Source organism: Micropterus dolomieu, unplaced genomic scaffold (assembly GCF_021292245.1).
Source record: "Micropterus dolomieu isolate WLL.071019.BEF.003 ecotype Adirondacks unplaced genomic scaffold, ASM2129224v1 contig_12135, whole genome shotgun sequence".
Classification (NCBI taxonomy): domain Eukaryota; kingdom Metazoa; phylum Chordata; class Actinopteri; order Centrarchiformes; family Centrarchidae; genus Micropterus; species Micropterus dolomieu.
In genome coordinates, this window is record NW_025741121.1 from 4,082 (window position 1) to 11,754 (window position 7,673).

The 7,673-nt window shown below is 40.5% G+C and overlaps 1 long non-coding RNA gene across 1 annotated transcript; it reads right to left on the reverse strand.

Annotated features, from left to right (window-relative positions):
- Positions 1 to 3,031: 3,031 nt before the first annotated feature.
- Positions 3,032 to 5,425, reverse strand: LOC123965979. The gene is made up of 4 exons (XR_006823831.1): positions 5,038 to 5,425; positions 4,200 to 4,295; positions 3,954 to 4,121; positions 3,032 to 3,864 (listed from the first exon to the last, which is right to left on the reverse strand). It is a non-coding gene; the product is annotated as an uncharacterized LOC123965979 (long non-coding RNA).
- Between the last annotated feature and the right edge of the window lie 2,248 nt (positions 5,426 to 7,673).

The window sequence follows — 7,673 nt, forward strand, 5'->3', positions numbered from 1 at the left end:
TGATCTTGACACCTATGTGCCCATGCTGTAGTTTGTAAGAGTGACTGATGGGATGTCTGACCCTTCTCAGAGGGTCTGCAGTAGAGCGGTTCCTTTAATACCAATGAAATATACCGACTTACCGTTTTTCAAAAGTAAAAAAAAATCTTTTGATTCCACTGTGTATATTTGATGAAGGCACGGATGTGGATCAAAACATTCTTGACACCCTTCTGTGTCAGGATCACTGGGTGCGCAAAGTAGGGGACACTGAGAGCAGAGATTTAGTTCCAGGGTATATTAATCCAAAACACACTAGACATGAACAAAACTCACAGTAAACATCAAACATGCAGCAACTGGTAGTTCACACAACATACAACAATGACCGGACAGAGGACTGAACAGAAAAACCAAACATTTATAGACCAGGGACTAACGAGCAGGGCGGGAGCAACACAGGTGAAGGGATCAAGGCTAACGAGGCAGGCAGACAGACAGCCGGGAAAAACAGAGACTGGCAGGCAGGCAGATTACTGGGGGGAACAGACAGAACACATGTTACAAAATACCAGACAATAATCTATAAAAGAACACAGAACTAGAACACAGAGGCAGGGAGTTGAAAACAACCTAATGGGGCAAGGCAGGACTGAAACTAGGATTAGACAGAACACCAGACAATTACAGAATAAGACAGGAACTAAGGCAAGCACAGATAATAACCAGATAACTAATAACCCGGACTAAATAACAGATACCGAACTGATAACACACAGTGAACTAAACTCAACAGATGACAGAACTAAAAAGTAGATACAAAACCCAAAACTCAGAATCAAGAACCAAAACCCTGAAACAGAGAAACCAAAATCAAAACACAGAGAAGGCCTGGCCAAAATAATATAACACCGACAACCTCAGGACAGGATTGTGACATTCTGTTCAACACCACACGCATTGGACACGGCATCCCCTTGCCAAAGATCTTTCTTGGGAAGGAAAGGTGGCTGTGGAGCTTTGCCCCATCTCAAACCAGGTCAGATAGCATATTATCATTGGCACAATAGAAAAGAATATTGCTGAATTCAAATGTCCATCCTCTAGACTTGCGGACTGAGCCCTCGCAAACTTATTGTAACATGTTTACCATCACATCACGTCTGTAAGGGTACATGATTCCTTCTGTCCACATGTTGAGGTGTCCTTGAGCGAGACACTCACAATTGCAAACAATGATGTGCATGGGAAAATACAGTATTGGCTTTGGAAGACATGTCTGCCAATTTAATATAATATGTCTATGTTCAGTAGGGCTGGGTATCTGTACTCAATGTATGTATCAGGCGAGAAAGGTATTGTTACTCTATTGGTATCACTTTAAGGGTCCTGATTATTGGTATCATCATTTTTTAAACAATACCCAGCCCTAATTTTTTGTGACCCTTTGACATCTGAGATTTAGGAGCTCTATTCTGGGGCCTGTTTCACCAAATTTGCAACGTTAGTTTCCTCTCAAATTAATTTGAACACAATTTCATTTTAACACATGAAAATGAAAACAAACAGCGTATTTCTGACCCTGCAAATTTCAAGTGCTTTCGTTAAACAGACCTCTGAATAGCAACATTATTTTTCTAAGAAACAACCAAAAGAGCAGAGGTGGGACCAAGTCATCGTTTTACAAGTCCGAGTCAAGTCCAAGTCTTAAACTTTGAGTTTCGAGTTCTGAACAAGTCATAATGCATTCTTCACCAAATTTAAAAAACATTTCAAAAGTTTTCTCAAGTTAAAAATAAAACAATGTATTGAATGAAGCATTAGCCTGTACAGAAAGAAGGCAGGGGTGTAGTTTCACACAACACATTTCATTAGTTAAATTACATGTTCATGTATAGCTGCTAATTATTTTGGTCAATATTGAGATCACAATTATTTAAGGGGATTACTCATTGCCTTAGGAAACATTAACTATTGAAATGTAACACTTTTTTTTTTTAAAAACTAGGCTACTATATATGCATTACTCAAAAATCCCAAATAGCCCATGAAATAAGAAACAATAATCCAACATTAGTAACTTTAAGCAGCATCTAGTGAGCAAGAGGATGACAGCAGCACAGTTTCCCCGAAGCTGACAGCTTTGGGTGGCGCATGGGTCACTGAGGGGGCTGTGTGTGTGTGTGTGTGTGTGTGTGTGTGCGCGCGCGCGTGTGCGCGTGTGCACGGAGGGGAGCAGAGCAGGTGACAGGTGAACTATTCGAGTTGATGAAGCTATACAGAACGCTGAAATAAAACCGTGGTGTTTTGTGGGGAGATGCAGTGACAGAAACCAGAGGTGAGAAAACTATAAATCGCTATGATGTTAGAAGACGCAGACACAGTGGATATTTTACAAAAACCAATCAGGTAAAGAAACACTGAACACACCTCTTAGGGAGGGACGAGAGCCTCAGCTGTGAAGGAAAGGGGTGCGTCAGCCCCCCAGCTGTTGTGCATGGATTAGCCTATGCGTAAAATTCCTCCAGCCAGAGGGAACGATCACTAACCGTTCACAGCGCGCTGGTAGTAGGCCTACTACACAACCCATTGTAGGTACCGGAGAGGGAGTGGGTCGCTGGAGCGTACAGGGCCAGGGACAGGAGATCGCGGAACGGCCGGGTGCGCTTCGGATGGTCGGTGATTGCTCCCTCTTGCTGGAGGAAGCCACACGCTCCAGTCTAATTGAGCACAGTGCTATGTTGATGCGCTGCGCAGTTTTTTATATCATAATTTATATTCGGGCATGGGGAGTGTCAAGTCAGCTCGAGTCAAAAGGATCAAGTCCAAGTGAAGTCACGAGTCATTGTTGTTCAAGTCAAAGTCGAGTCGCAAGTCTTCTTTGATTTTGTCAAGTTGAGTCTAAAGTCATCATTTTTGTGCTTTGACTCGAGTCCAAGTCATGTGATGGAGTCCACATCTCTGCAAAACAGCTAGTTGATTTTCATATCAGAAATAAATGGAAATTAAAGGCTGTAGGAAGTGAGAAAACGTACAGTAGTCTAGCAGTAAATAATGTGTAATTTCTAGTTTATTGGAAATCGTTAGTCAAACAAGTCAGTGTTTAAAAGACTGCCTGCATGTACAGCTCCCTGCCAGCTCATCTGAAGGTCAGGTGTCACATCAGGTGGCAGAAACAATGGGATGCCTTCATCATCGATCATTCATGGTAACCAAACCATAACATAACAGATCCTATTTGACTTGAATGTTTGTCATTGAGCAAACAGTCATAGAGCAAACATGTATAGACCATTAGCAGCCTTTATGTAAACAATTCAAAGTCAGTGTACAGTGTTTAATTGGGACTTTGTTTCTTTGTAAAAGGATACACTGAACTGAGTTAAAATTAGGTCGGACAAAGAAACGTGGGTACTATAGGTAAGTTAAAACCCTCACACGAGTTTCTAAACTATAGTTTTTTTACTGGAAAAACTACAAAAGGAACTTTATAAGTTGTCCACAGTGAATAACTGTTATCGCAATGTTCATTGGGACATTTTTCCATTGTCAAAAAAGCATGATGCAAAAGCAAGAATTTAATAGAAAAGTATTAGTTCTATTGCTCGTCTGACTCTTGTGGATCCAAGTCGTCCAGGGCAAATTATAAACTCACTCCAAAGACAAGCAATCATTCCATATCTTTCTCTGGCATGAAATTCAGTTGTTGTGCAATGAAATATTGTATTCTGGGCCCTGCCCAGCAGCCTTTCCATGGTCTTTAATGAGATTTTCTATCTTCCACCTCTGACCACTGCACTGCTGGACAACAAGTTTGTAATAGCCGTCTTCACCCATTGCAACTTCCAGACATCTCTTTGATTCTCTGTTCTGGATTGGTCCTTTCTGGGAATAAAACAACGAAGTACATTTCTTTTTCTCCAAATAGACTGACCTCTTTGGTGTGATTTGTATTTTAAGACTGTAATATTTACCTGTTTAAAATCCCACAGCATTTGGAAGTTCTTCTGCTGGGCCAGTTTGCAGTTGTAGAGTCCTGGGTAGACTCCGGTGCCGGGGTCCACCAGACAGCGGTTGCTGTTGTACTTGTGAGATTTGATTCCGCCGATGTAGAGTTGTCCATCAGAGCGATAATAACAGTGCTATACCAAAGAACAATTATTACCCACAAACAAATAAAAGTAACAGTCTGTGTGCATACAGTGCATCTCTGAACATACCTGTGGTGAGTAGCGGTGGCATGCATATACAATGGGTGTGTTCCCAGGCACCGGGCCTTGGTCAACACAGAGATCTGGCTTCAGGTCATTAATCAGCTGCCAACACAACATATACATAATCATATAACTCAAGCCCAGAATTTACTTAAAGTATGGACATTGTTAGGTCTATTTAGGTTGACTGAAACTACCCTAAAATGTTCCTTAGGTAAAGGAGAGGGGATATTCTAGTGTGGCATACCTACTTTTGGTTTTAATACAAATTATGAATATTAATATTTCAGAAATATTAATATTTATAAATACTTGTTGAAGGGCACCACCGGAGATTCAGTTCGCCTAGGGTCTCCGGACTCCTTAGGTAATGTTATGGGTTTAATAATTACACAATTATTCCAAGTGATCAGTTAGTAGTAATTGCTTAATCATTTCTAGAAAATCAGTCAGTCAATGTCATATCGAAGGACGTAACTCCTCCGTTACAGTGACCTGGAATTAAACAATACACACACACAGTTCCTGTGATTACGGTGAAATTTATTAACTAACTAAAAGGTGGAATAAATGCGGTTAAATATATATCAAAGAAATAAACGATGGCTAAACAAACATGATGCAAACAATAAGAATGTTGTGGAGTTCAATGTAAATTGAGTTCTATTGTGGGGAGCATTTGATTCATAGGGAGAAAGAGAACTAATAAACGCACGTAATATGAAACTAACTCGGTTAAATTTGTCTAGGAGTTTTAGGCTGGAATGATTAAGGATCAAAGCTAATGGATTAAAAGACTTATTGGACATCAACTCAACCACAGAATGCAGGGTTTTAGCCTTACTGCTTGCTGGTCGGCGGCCTCACGCTGGCTGAGTTTCGTGCGTTCTCGGTTGAGACGGCTTAACAAGCAGTCTGCCGGTCGCTTTCTCTGCCTGGTCGGCTTGTTGAAGAAGACTTGCAGGGATAGGCGGCTAACCTTGGCTCGGGTTGTCGGTTTGATTGTCCTTTGTTACTGCTCGCGTAACTAACGTTAACCACGTGGCTGGCCTCCCGACTTCGTTGTCGTGGTAGGAGTGAGTTAACTTGACGAAATAAAGCTCAAAAGAACTGGGTCGTTCTTGAATTCAAAGTCGCACAACTGAAACAGTCTGATGACTTTTAAAAAACAAAACAATAGAAAATATAAAGCAAGTAAGTTGCTGGAAACGAGGCAAAAGCCGAGGTCGCGGCGCTTCGCGTGTGTGGCTTGAAAAGAACAAAGGAATCTTTGCGGCAAGTCGGCCGGACTTCTTAGGGTGTTGCTGGGAGACAGAGCACGCTCCGTAAGCGTGTAGCGCGAAGAGAACAAGAGAGCAAGAGAGCGAGCGTGTGTCGCTGCTTTTGTTTGTTGGAGTGTGTTTCGCGGAGGGGGAAGTCTTTGTTCCCCTGAGGGATTTGAGAGGGAGGGCTTCCGGTCCTTTAACTTTAATGTCTATTTTGTCTATAAAGTCTATTTGCGCGTATTTTAATCAAATATCTTCCCACAATCAAACCTTAATTGTCAAACGGTTATATCGTTCTTGGTTTCAAGCAATCAATAAAAGGAAAGGAAACAATTACTTAGTCGTTGTAATATTACAATGGTTACCAGTTAAACACATTCGGGATTTCAGAATGAACAAGACTTAACTCAATATTTCCTGGATAATATTGGCTGTTACACATTCTTACTTAGAGATTATAAGCAGGTTACACGAATATGGCATCAGTTTACGAACAAAAAAGCACAGAGTAATACAATTATACAGCAGAAGCAACATTTCAGAATGGTAGCATGTAATACTTAGTTTGTCCTCTTGGGGGACACTGGTTCCACAAGAGAACAATTGACCCTCTCACCAAGGAAGAAATGGTTATTTAACATTAAATTTGAGCTGGAAAATTAATTAAGTAGCACAGGATAATATTTCTGTACCATATCATTTCCGGGGGAGTATAAGAAGTGTTGGGAATAAAGCATTGGTTAAAAACATCACTTAAACGAATGTTAGGAATCATAGCTGAAGATTAAAGAGCGCTGCAAAATTAACTTATATGGACTCTTCTTTCAATAGCAACAACACAGTAACATAATTACTCAAAAGGAGTGGAGAGACCTGCTAAGTAACTTAACAAAGATTATTTAACTAAACAAGGTAATAGGCAAATTATACGGAGTGTGGATGGGCAGTTTAGGGTTTCCTGCCCTCCTTCCAAAAGAGTTCTGATAGGCTGTTCAGGAGAAAGTTAGTTTCTGGTTAGTGTTGATATTGTCATTTTAACAGTCAGGGCATCGAGTCTTATCTCAGCTTCACCAGAGGTGGTAAGTTTTACGATCTAACTGCCCAAAACAGCACTTAGGGAAAGCAAACCTTTCACTTGGGTCAGGCTGTCTGTAGAGGGGGAACCCCCCCCCCCTTTCCTCAGGGAGAGACAGAGATTTTTGGAATCTCATAATCGCATAAAATAATTAAAACAACACTGGCTGATCCACTACACTAGCTAGGGTTAGGGCTACTTAATATTTAGCCTTTCTCTATAGTACAAAACAAACACATCAGTCCTCTGTTGTTAGTGAAAACTAAATGTCATAGTGTCCCTGTTAATGCTATTGTACCAGTATAACCTTCAATTCATTGACCAGATGGATATTCAAAGATATTTTAGTTGAGAGAGAGAAGCAGGAGATAGGCAGAGCAGCTGATTCTGAGGTCTGTAGTGGTCTACAGTTCTAAGGAAGTGTGGGGTGTTTTGTTTTCTTCTAACAACAGGCATTTGTTGGCAGGTCTAGGCACCAAGGCAGAGCCTAAACTAAATTATTTCATGATATTTATTTTATTTGCTATATTCTGACCAACTTAACTTTCTGCATTCATTGGCTGTAATCAATTATATAAATATGTAGATGTTGCCTAAATGTAGGCTAGGCTATACATGAACATACAGTATACCCACAGATACAGTGGGTACGGAAAGTATTCAGACCCCTTTAAATTTTTCACTCTTTGTTTCATTGCAGCCATTTTCCAAAAATCAAAAAAGTTCATTTTATTTCTCAGTAATGTACACTCAGCACCCCATCTGAGACAGAAAAAAACAGAAATGTAGAAATTTTTGCAAATTTATTAAAAAAGAAAAACTGAAATATCACATGGTCATAAGTATTCAGACCCTTTGCCGTGACACTCATATTTAACTCAGGTGCTGTCTATTTCTTCTGATCATCCTTGAGATGGTTCTACACCTTCATTTGAGTCCAGCTGTGTTTGATTATACTGATTGGACTTGATTAGGAAAGCCACACACCTATCTATCTGTCTATATAAGACCTTACAGCTCACAGTGCATGTCAGAGCAAATGAGAATCATGAGGTCAAAGGAACTGCCTGAAGAGCTCAGAGACAGAATTGTGGCAAGGCACAGATCTGGCCAAGGTTACAAAAAAATTTCTGCTGCACT